The sequence below is a fragment of the Babylonia areolata genome, chromosome 23 (genome assembly GCF_041734735.1).
Source record: "Babylonia areolata isolate BAREFJ2019XMU chromosome 23, ASM4173473v1, whole genome shotgun sequence".
Taxonomy (NCBI): domain Eukaryota; kingdom Metazoa; phylum Mollusca; class Gastropoda; order Neogastropoda; family Buccinidae; genus Babylonia; species Babylonia areolata.
Window position 1 is genome coordinate 51,421,132 of NC_134898.1, and position 8,971 is coordinate 51,430,102.

The following is an 8,971-nucleotide window of genomic DNA, read 5'->3' on the forward strand; positions in this document are numbered from 1 at the left end:
CCTGGTCAGGCAACTAGACAGATCCGCCACAGCTTACGACATGGAAATCAGTGCAAACAAAACAAAACTGATGACAAACAATGACAATGGCATCCAAACTGACATCACTGCCAACGGAGAAAAGCTTGAAACTGTGAAGAATTTCAAATACCTTGGAGCAATAGTTTCAGATGAGGGGTCCAAGCCTGAAGTATTAGCCAGAATTGCAATGACAGCTGCAACACTAGCCAAGTTGAACACCATTTGGAAGGACAAGGCAGTCAAGCTCAGCTCAAAGATAAGACTCATGCGTTCTCTTATCTACTCAGTTCTCCTGTATGCTTGTGAAACATGGACCCTTACAGCAGAATTGGAGAAGAGGATTCAGGCCTCAGAAATGAGATGCTTCAGAAGACTGCTTGGCATCTCTTATAAAGACCACATAACCAATGAGGAAGTCAAAAACAGAATAAGGCAAGCCATTGGTCCCTATGAAGACCTTCTCACCACCATCAAGAGGCGCAAATTAAAATGGTTCGGCCACGTAACAAGAGGAGAGGGGCTTGCCAAGACAGTGCTCCAGGGAACAGTCAGAGGAGGAAGGAAGAGAGGAAGACAGAAGAAGAGATGGGAAGACAACATCACAGAATGGACAGGACTGAAGCTGAGCGAGGCGGTCAAATGTGCGAAAGACAGGGATGGATGGAGAGGACTGGCTGACAGGTCATCTGTAGCGCCCCAACGGCAACCGCCATGGGGCAGCTGAGCTGAGCTGAGTTTGTTCAATCCAAAACACTGCCATAATTCAATTTTGTGACACTGGAGATGTCTTTATTAGCATCCTATGGAAACAACTTCTTTAAAAAAAATATATCTTGCTTTGTGTTTCAGTTTGTGCGTGCAGGACTCACCTGTTCAAAGGTGGTGTGTTCTGTGCACAGCAATGTTTGTGTCAGGACTCACCTGTTCAAAGGTGGTGTGTTCTGTACACAGTAATGTTTGTGTCAGAAGGACTCACCTGTTCAAAGGTGGTGTGTTCTGTACACAGAAATGTTTGTGTCAGAAGGACTCACCTGTTCAAAGGTGGTGTGTTATGTGCACAGCAATGTTTGTGTCACAAGGACTCACCTGTTCAAAGGTGGTGTGTTCTGTGCACAGTAATGTCTGTGTCAGAAGGACTCACCTGTTCAAAGGTGGTGTGTTCTGTGCACAGCAACACCTCGTCTGGCTGGGGGAGGGGGGAGTCAACCTCCTCAGGGAACATGTACATGTAGGTCACTGCATTCAGCACCTCGTCTGTCACACAAATTCACACACACACACACACACACACACATGCGCATGCACACATGTACATGTATAAATGCACACACACATACCTACCATTTTCTCTCACTTCATTAAGACATTCTAATACCTCCAGAGCACAAGAATCAAGAATATTTCATCCTTTCACCCCTTTTGGGGCATGGAGGATATTATATAACAGCGATAGTATTTTACATCAAAATTAAACATAAACAATTAAAATAACATAACTATCAGAAACAGAATACAAACTATATGAAACAACATAAATGATGATAGTATTTTTCTGGTATTAAACCTCAAGACAGATCAGACTACGTTGCTCATCTTTGCAACATTACTTAAGTTTAAACAAATTGTCTTGGCTGCATGAAATGTATTAAACAGAAAGCCTCTTCCAACAAGAAAAATGAAACAATCGTTGGCCTTTTTTTCGCTGACAATGTGTTGCAATGATCTCTTCCGAATCTTTCTAAAGCAGAATAAGTCTAAGTGGTTTTTTTTATCCTTTTTTTTCTTCCTTTTTTAATTACAAGTCCTACGTCATAACCATGTAATATGTCATTTACTTAAATGAGGTCACATGAGTCATCATGTAAACATTTGTTGTCCTTTCAGCATCAATGGTTTGATGTAGATGACTCCTTTGTGCAGCAGCACACAACCACCTCCAGCAACACCTGAGACTACACAAAAGGACTATACACACCCCAGCGCACAGCAATAAAGTGATTAACAGTATAACCGTTAACTTTTTTGTTCATGACTTGGCAAATGTATCTTATTGTTAACAATGGTACAGTAATATAAGTTCAAATATGCATAATATCTGCATATTTTCCATGCCTTCTAATCAAATTACATATATCAAATCGTTTACACATACAATTTTCAGTCTGCGAGTCGCTGAGATTTTACTTTCAACACATGCGCACAGTCACGTTCTTCACTGTCCAGCAGATCACAAAGTTGGCTCGCATCACCACATGAAATCATCAAGTATTTTAGTGCATGCACAAACGCACTTCTTCATCATTTGAATCAATGATGTTCAAATGATGGTGTCTATAGACAATTCTGGAAGGTTTCTGTCTGAAAAACAAAAAACAAAAAAAAACCCAACCAATACCAGTGTTACGACATTTTGTTCTGCTGTGTAACATTGAAAAGAAACACATTCTGTTAATCCAGACACCTAAATTATGCAGCACATCTCAGCAAATCAATTTGCAAGTGTAATGTGTTGATTCTAGACAGTCTGGAAAAGAAAAAAAATATATAGAAATGTGTAGAAGAAACGGATCTTTGTTATCCCACAGTAGATGTGACAGAAGTGTGTATGTGTGTGAGTGTGTATCTGTGAATGTATGTGTGAGTGCATTAATGCCTGTGTGTGCATATGTGTGTGTGTTCATGTGTGTGTGCATGTATGTTTTTGTGTGCGTATGTGTGTGTGTGTGTTGTATGTGTGTGTGTGTTTGTGTGTGCATGTGTGTGTTTTTGTGTAGGTGTCCATGTGTGTATGCGTGTATGTGTATGTGTCTATGTCTGTTTTGTTTGTTTGTTTGGTGGTGTTTTTTTTAATATTTTGGTGCGTGCGTGTGTGTGTGTGTGTGTTATGTATGCCAGATAATGGTGGTCAGCTAATGAATGTTAAATACAGCCTGTACTTACTCTTTGGGCACAGGATCAAATTGGGAATCCTCGGTTTGAAATTGGGTGGCAGCTCTCTCTTGAAATGTCTCTCATCTGGGAGGAAAAAAATAAAAAATAAAAAACAGCTCACATTCACATTCTTTTTCGTTCCTCTTAATCAACCACACACGATATCTTCCTCCAGTGCCATGTTTGCATGTTTGTTATCATCTTCATCAGTCTCACACGTTCGTTTTTAACATCAAGCCATCTTTTCTGTTGAGCGTGCTTTCTCTGGACTCAGGCACATGTGCACGCTGATCAAATTACAACTTTCTTCCCATCTGCCGTCATCTTTGTCCACCCATGAAAAGGTGCCCCTGTTGGTTTTTATTTGTTTTGTTTTATATTCCATGCAATCAACAGCTGTAACATTCAGAGTGGTCATCAACTGATATGTTTTTCTGCAACCAGCACAGCTATTCCAGAATGGTATGCAGGTTTCACAGATGAAAAAGAGGAACATAAACCGATTTCAGTCAAAAGGTGAAGACTCAGAACCTTAGCAAACTTACTTTTTCAAAATCGATTTCTTGCAGAGAGAGGACAAGGGCTCTCAAGGCAGTAGCAGAAACAGCAGAAAAGAGTTCCAGTTGGATCTGGTCGAGGAGGAATGAAAGTAAACTTTCATAAAGATTAAATTTCCCTACTCAATCAAGATGTATGATGGCTCAGTTGTTAAAACATCTGCCAGGAAGGTGACTCAATCCTGAAGTGGCAACTACACTGGAGGTGCTGCGGGTTCCAGCCTGCTGAGGACTGGGTTGGACAAAAATAAGGCAGCAATACAAGGACATCCAGGAGTCATGACCTGGGTGTGGCCCGGCCCCCTTAGAGTGGAAGGAGTTAAGGGCCGAAACACTTAACTGAGGGGGGCTTCTCTGAAGACTTTGTACTGTCCAGCTCTCCCTAGAGTTTCTTATCACTTAGAAAAATGCTACCAAGGGCAGGGGACAGAATGCCATCCTGGGGAAACTCCTTGTTTTAGACAGAGCAGAGAAAACGCAGTCTCTAATTAAACAATACTTGTTATCATCTCATTTTCTAACAGCTATACATGCTGCCAGGAAAGCTGAAAGTATTAAATGCAGACATCAATGAAACAATCCCACATGAAACTGGGAACAGTTTTGCTCAAGTTTTAAGGTTTATTTACAGATGTATCTAAATGTAATTTCAATGCATTTAACACAGTTTGAGGAAAAGGTCAGAACTGAGTGCACAACACTTACAAACTCTGTATCTTGCACTCTAATAATAGTTTCAGCACAATCATTTTCTGATCTAAATCAATACATCAAGGCAGTTCCATTTTTATGGTAGTCGCAACACTGAAAGAAACATTCAGGAGAAGAAACACTGAAAATATTTCGCTGTGACTTTGGTTATATGAACTCTTTTTAATGAGATCTTAAAAAGAAAGAAATTCGTCCTACTGAAAGTCTAATGTCAAAGAACACAAAATGACAATACTGTTTCTAATCTAAAAAATATATAGTTGGGTTTTTTTTAGATCTGAGATTACCATTCTAAGCAAAACTGAAATGGTGTAATCAGGATCTTGAAGGTATGATTACAATTTCTGATGGTACGACTACTATCTTTTGGTAATCTGAACGTATCAAGCACTCTTTCCTTACAGCATTTGGTAGGTTCCAACGGCATATGTGTAGGTGAAGTATCTGCTCTCCCCACTTAACTTTTATGCTACAAGCTGATGAGATGTAGTAAAAAACAAAAACAAAAAAAAACAAAACAAAAAAACAGGTCAGTCCACATGCCTTGGCACCTCCTTGAAACTGAAACTAATTACAGCAAAAGAAAAAGATCCGTTCTTCCACCACTCCTCCATTGTTAACCCTTTCACCGCCAAGCTCGCATTTATGCACAGGCTAGGTGGAGGACCCATGTCACTGAAAGGTGACCATTCATTGGTTTGTTATCCATGAACCTACTGCTCTTAATGTTCGGTGGTAGGATAGGCCATATTTTCTATACATTGCAGAGGGAATCCCCAGCTATTCTTAGACATGGTCTTTTCTGTGTTTACAGCACAAGGCAATTTTGTACTCTAAATTGACTGGCGGTGAAAGGGTTAAGGCATGACCAGCGTGTTGGGTTTATGCAAAAGTCAGGTGTTTGCTCCTTCTTCCTCTTTCTTACTGGGAAAAAAAAAGTACAATAGTCAGTCATGTCCATCTATGACCATCAGAACTGCAAAGAAGACAACTGCTGTCCCAACTAGAATTGGATTATAATGGAGAGTGTCTTGCCCAAGTTACATTCTCACTCTCTCGGCCAAGATGGTTTTAGGACAGCCAGTGTTGGGATGATTCCCAAAGGCCGACTAGCCCCCAAGGCTGCAGCACTAAGAGCCAGTGCAATCTTGCCCCCTAGTTTGAGAGTCATAGTCCTTCACAAAAGACTAAGCTGTAAATGACTTCCAACTGCAATTGATCATACAGCTCTCACTTTGCTGTTGGCCCAACTGTAAGCTCATGTCAACTGAGCGTTATTTTAAAACATAATTTCATAATAAACAGAAGATGTGATGTAGCATATTATGGATCAGTCTATATGCCTTGACACCTCCTTGGAAGTGAAAGTGAAATTGAAACAGAAAGAGGGAGGCTGACCCTTGGCGGCCAGACACTGCAGCACGATGCCCAGGTGCTCCAGGCTGAGGAAGTCCATCCCACTGGAGGACACTGTCTCCAGGAACTTGCGCCACACACTGTCCAGGCTCCCCGTCAGCCACCCCAGTGATGTCCCTTTCTCCCTGAACAACAGGTCCGTCAAACAGGTCAGTCAAGTCAGTCAAACAGGTCAGTCAAACAGGTCAGTCAAGTCAAACAGGTCAGTCAAACAGGTCAGTGAAACAGGTCCATCAAACAGGTTGATCAAACAGGTCAGTGAAACAGGTCAGTGAAACAGGTCAGTGAAACAGGTCAGTGAAACAGGTTGATCAAACAGGTCAGTGAAACAGGTCAGTGAAACAGGTCAGTGAAACAGGTCCATCAAACAGGTTGATCAAACAGGTCAGTGAAACAGGTCAGTCAAACAGGTCAGTGAAACAGGTCCATCAAACAGGTTGATCAAACAGGTCTGTCAAACAGGTTAGTGAAACAGGTCTGTCAGACAGGTCAGTGTGGAGTGATGGCCTAGAGGTAACGCGTCCGCCTAGGAAGCGAGAGAATCTGAGCGCGCTGGTTCGAATCACGGCTCAGCCGCCGATATTTTCTCCCCCTCCACTAGACCTTGAGTGGTGGTCTGGATTCTAGTCATTCGGATGAGATGATAAACCGAGGTCCCGTGTGCAGCATGCACTTAGCACATGTAAAAGAACCCACGGCAACAAAGGGGTTGTTCCTGGCAAAATTCTGTAGGAAAATCCACTTCGACAGGAAAAACAAATAAAAGTGCACGCAGGAAAAAATACAAAAAAAAAAATGGGTGGCGCTGTGGTATAGTGACGCGCTCTCCCTGGGGAGAGCAGCCCAAATTTCACACAGAGAAATCTGTTGTGATAAAAAGAAATACAAATACAAAAAAAATAAAAACAGGTCCATCAAACAGGTTGATAAAACAGGTATGTCAAACAGGTCTGTCAGACAGGTCAGTGAAACAGGTCCTTGTGAGAGGTCCGTCAAACAGGTTGATCAAACAGGTCTGTCAGGCAGGTCAGTGAAACAGGTCCCTGTGACAGGTCCGTCAAACAGGTTGATCAAACAGGTCTGTCAGACAGGTCAGTGAAACAGGTCCCTGTGACAGGTTCGTCAAACAGGTTGATAAAACAGGTCTGTCAAACAGTTCAGTGAAACAGGTCCCTGTGACAGGTCCGTCAAACAGGTCTGTCAGACAGGTCAGTGAAACAGGTCCATCAAACAGGCTGATAAAACAGGTCTGTCAAACAGGTCAGTTAAACAGGTCTGTCAAACAGGTCAGTGAAACAGGTCTGTCAAACAGGTCAGTTAAACAGGTCTGTCAAACAGGTCAGTTAAACAGGTCTGTCAAACAGGTCAGTTAAACAGGTCTGTAAAACAGGTCAAACAAGTCAGTGAAACGGGTCCATGAAACAGGTCAGACAAACAGGTCCATGAAATAGGTCCATACAACAGGCTAAACAGGTTCACAAAACAGGTCCGTGAAACAGGTCAGTCAAACAGGTCCATGAAATAGGTCCATGCAACAAGCTAAACAGGTTCAGAAAACAGGTCCGTGAAACAGGTCAGTCAAACAGGTCCATGAAATGGGTCCCTGAAAGCATCTATGAAACAGGTCAGTTAAACAGGTCCGTGAAATATGTCCATGAAACAGGTCAAACAGGTCCATAAAACAGGTCAGTGAAACAGATCCGTGAAATATGTCCATGAAACAGGTCAGTGAAACAGATCACTGAAAGAGTTAAGCCAAACAGGTCCCTGAAACAGGTCCATGATTAACAGGTCCCTGAAACAGGTCCGTGATTAACAGGTCCCTGAAACAGGTCCATGATTAACAGGTCCCTGAAACAGTTCTGAAAACAAGAGGCACAGTCAGTCCACACTCCATTTTCTGCATCCCCCTCCCCCTCCCCCTCCCCCGTCACCACCACCCCTGACTCCTAACTTCAAAAATAACTTTGAAATACACAAATGACAAGGCCTTTTTTTTTTGGCACATGTGACATCCCTCTTTCACATTCTGAAAGGCACACAAAACAGGGACAGCTCACACCACAGTCTAATACCACCATACCTGCTGCTACTGTGGACAAACTAAAGGCTCACACACACACACACACACACACACACACACACACACACACACCATCCCTGCTGCTTCTGTGGGAACACTAAAGACTCAAACACACACACACACACACACACAAACTGGCACACCAGGATGAAGGGCAAATAAAAGCACCATTTCTTTTGATCCCCAGTTACAATCACATTCTTCATACCCAGACGATAAATGGATAAGTCCTTCTTCTTCTTCATTCATGGGCTGCAACTCACGTTCACTAGTATGTACATGAGTAGGCCATTAAATGTATAACTGTTTTTACCCTACCATGCAGGCAGCCATACTCCATTTTCAGGGGTGTGCATGCTGGGTATGTTCTTGTTTCTATAACCCACCGAACGCTGACATGGACTACAAGATCTTTAACATGCGTATTTGATCTTCAACTTGCATATACACATGAAGGGGGTTCAGGCACAAGCAGGGCTGCACATATGTTGACCTGGGAGATTGGAAAAATCTCTACCCTTTACCCACCAGGTGTTGTTACCGAGATTTGAACCCGGGGCCCTGAGATTGAAAGTCCAATGCTTTAACCACCTGGCAATTGTGCCTGTCGGGTAAGTATTCATAATAAGAAAACACAGCATCATGATTACTAGGCAGCCACCCTTACCTGGCACCTCACTCACAATGGGTGGGTTCAATGCAGGAAATTCCGTTTTCAGTTTCCGGCAGACAACTGAGATTGTCCACCCTGAAAGAGAAGGGATGCGCACAAAAAGCGACAACAGAGCAATACTATTTCAACTGTACTGTTTTACCCCCAAAGTGGTGAAGTCTGGCTGCCTACATGGTGGGGCAAAAATGGTCATACACATAAAAGCCCACTCGCGCACATTAAAATGAACGTGGGAGTTGCAGCCCACAAATGAAGACAAAGAAGAAGCAGTACCGTTTTAATTGTATTGGGGTTTCTTTTGGGTAACAACAGATTACACTGTGTGAACTTCAGACTGCTCTCCATGGGGAAAGCGTCGTCTCCACAGTGCAAGACCATATCTTTTTTTTCCTTTTTTTTCTGTCTGCAACTGTTCTTTTTTTTTTTATCATCAAAACAAATCTTTCTACACAAAATTTTGCCAGGGACAACTCTTTTGTTGCCTTGGATTCTTTTACATGCGCTTAGTCCATGCCGCATTTAGGACCTCTGTTTGTCATCTCATCTGGAAAAAAAACACAAATCAACGAGACTGCCGCT

At 42.5% G+C, this 8,971-nt stretch overlaps 1 pseudogene across 1 annotated transcript in view; it reads right to left on the reverse strand.

The window, feature by feature from the left end:
• Positions 1 to 8,971, reverse strand: part of LOC143297712 (E3 ubiquitin-protein ligase rnf213-alpha-like) — a 222,519-nt pseudogene that overhangs the window by 142,828 nt on the left and 70,720 nt on the right. Inside the window, exons 27-29 of the transcript XR_013057300.1 lie at positions 5,619 to 5,761; positions 2,962 to 3,036; positions 1,163 to 1,275 (exon numbers count right to left, since the gene is read on the reverse strand). The product of XR_013057300.1 is annotated as an E3 ubiquitin-protein ligase rnf213-alpha-like (transcript). The remainder of the gene's footprint in view (positions 1 to 1,162; positions 1,276 to 2,961; positions 3,037 to 5,618; positions 5,762 to 8,971) is intronic.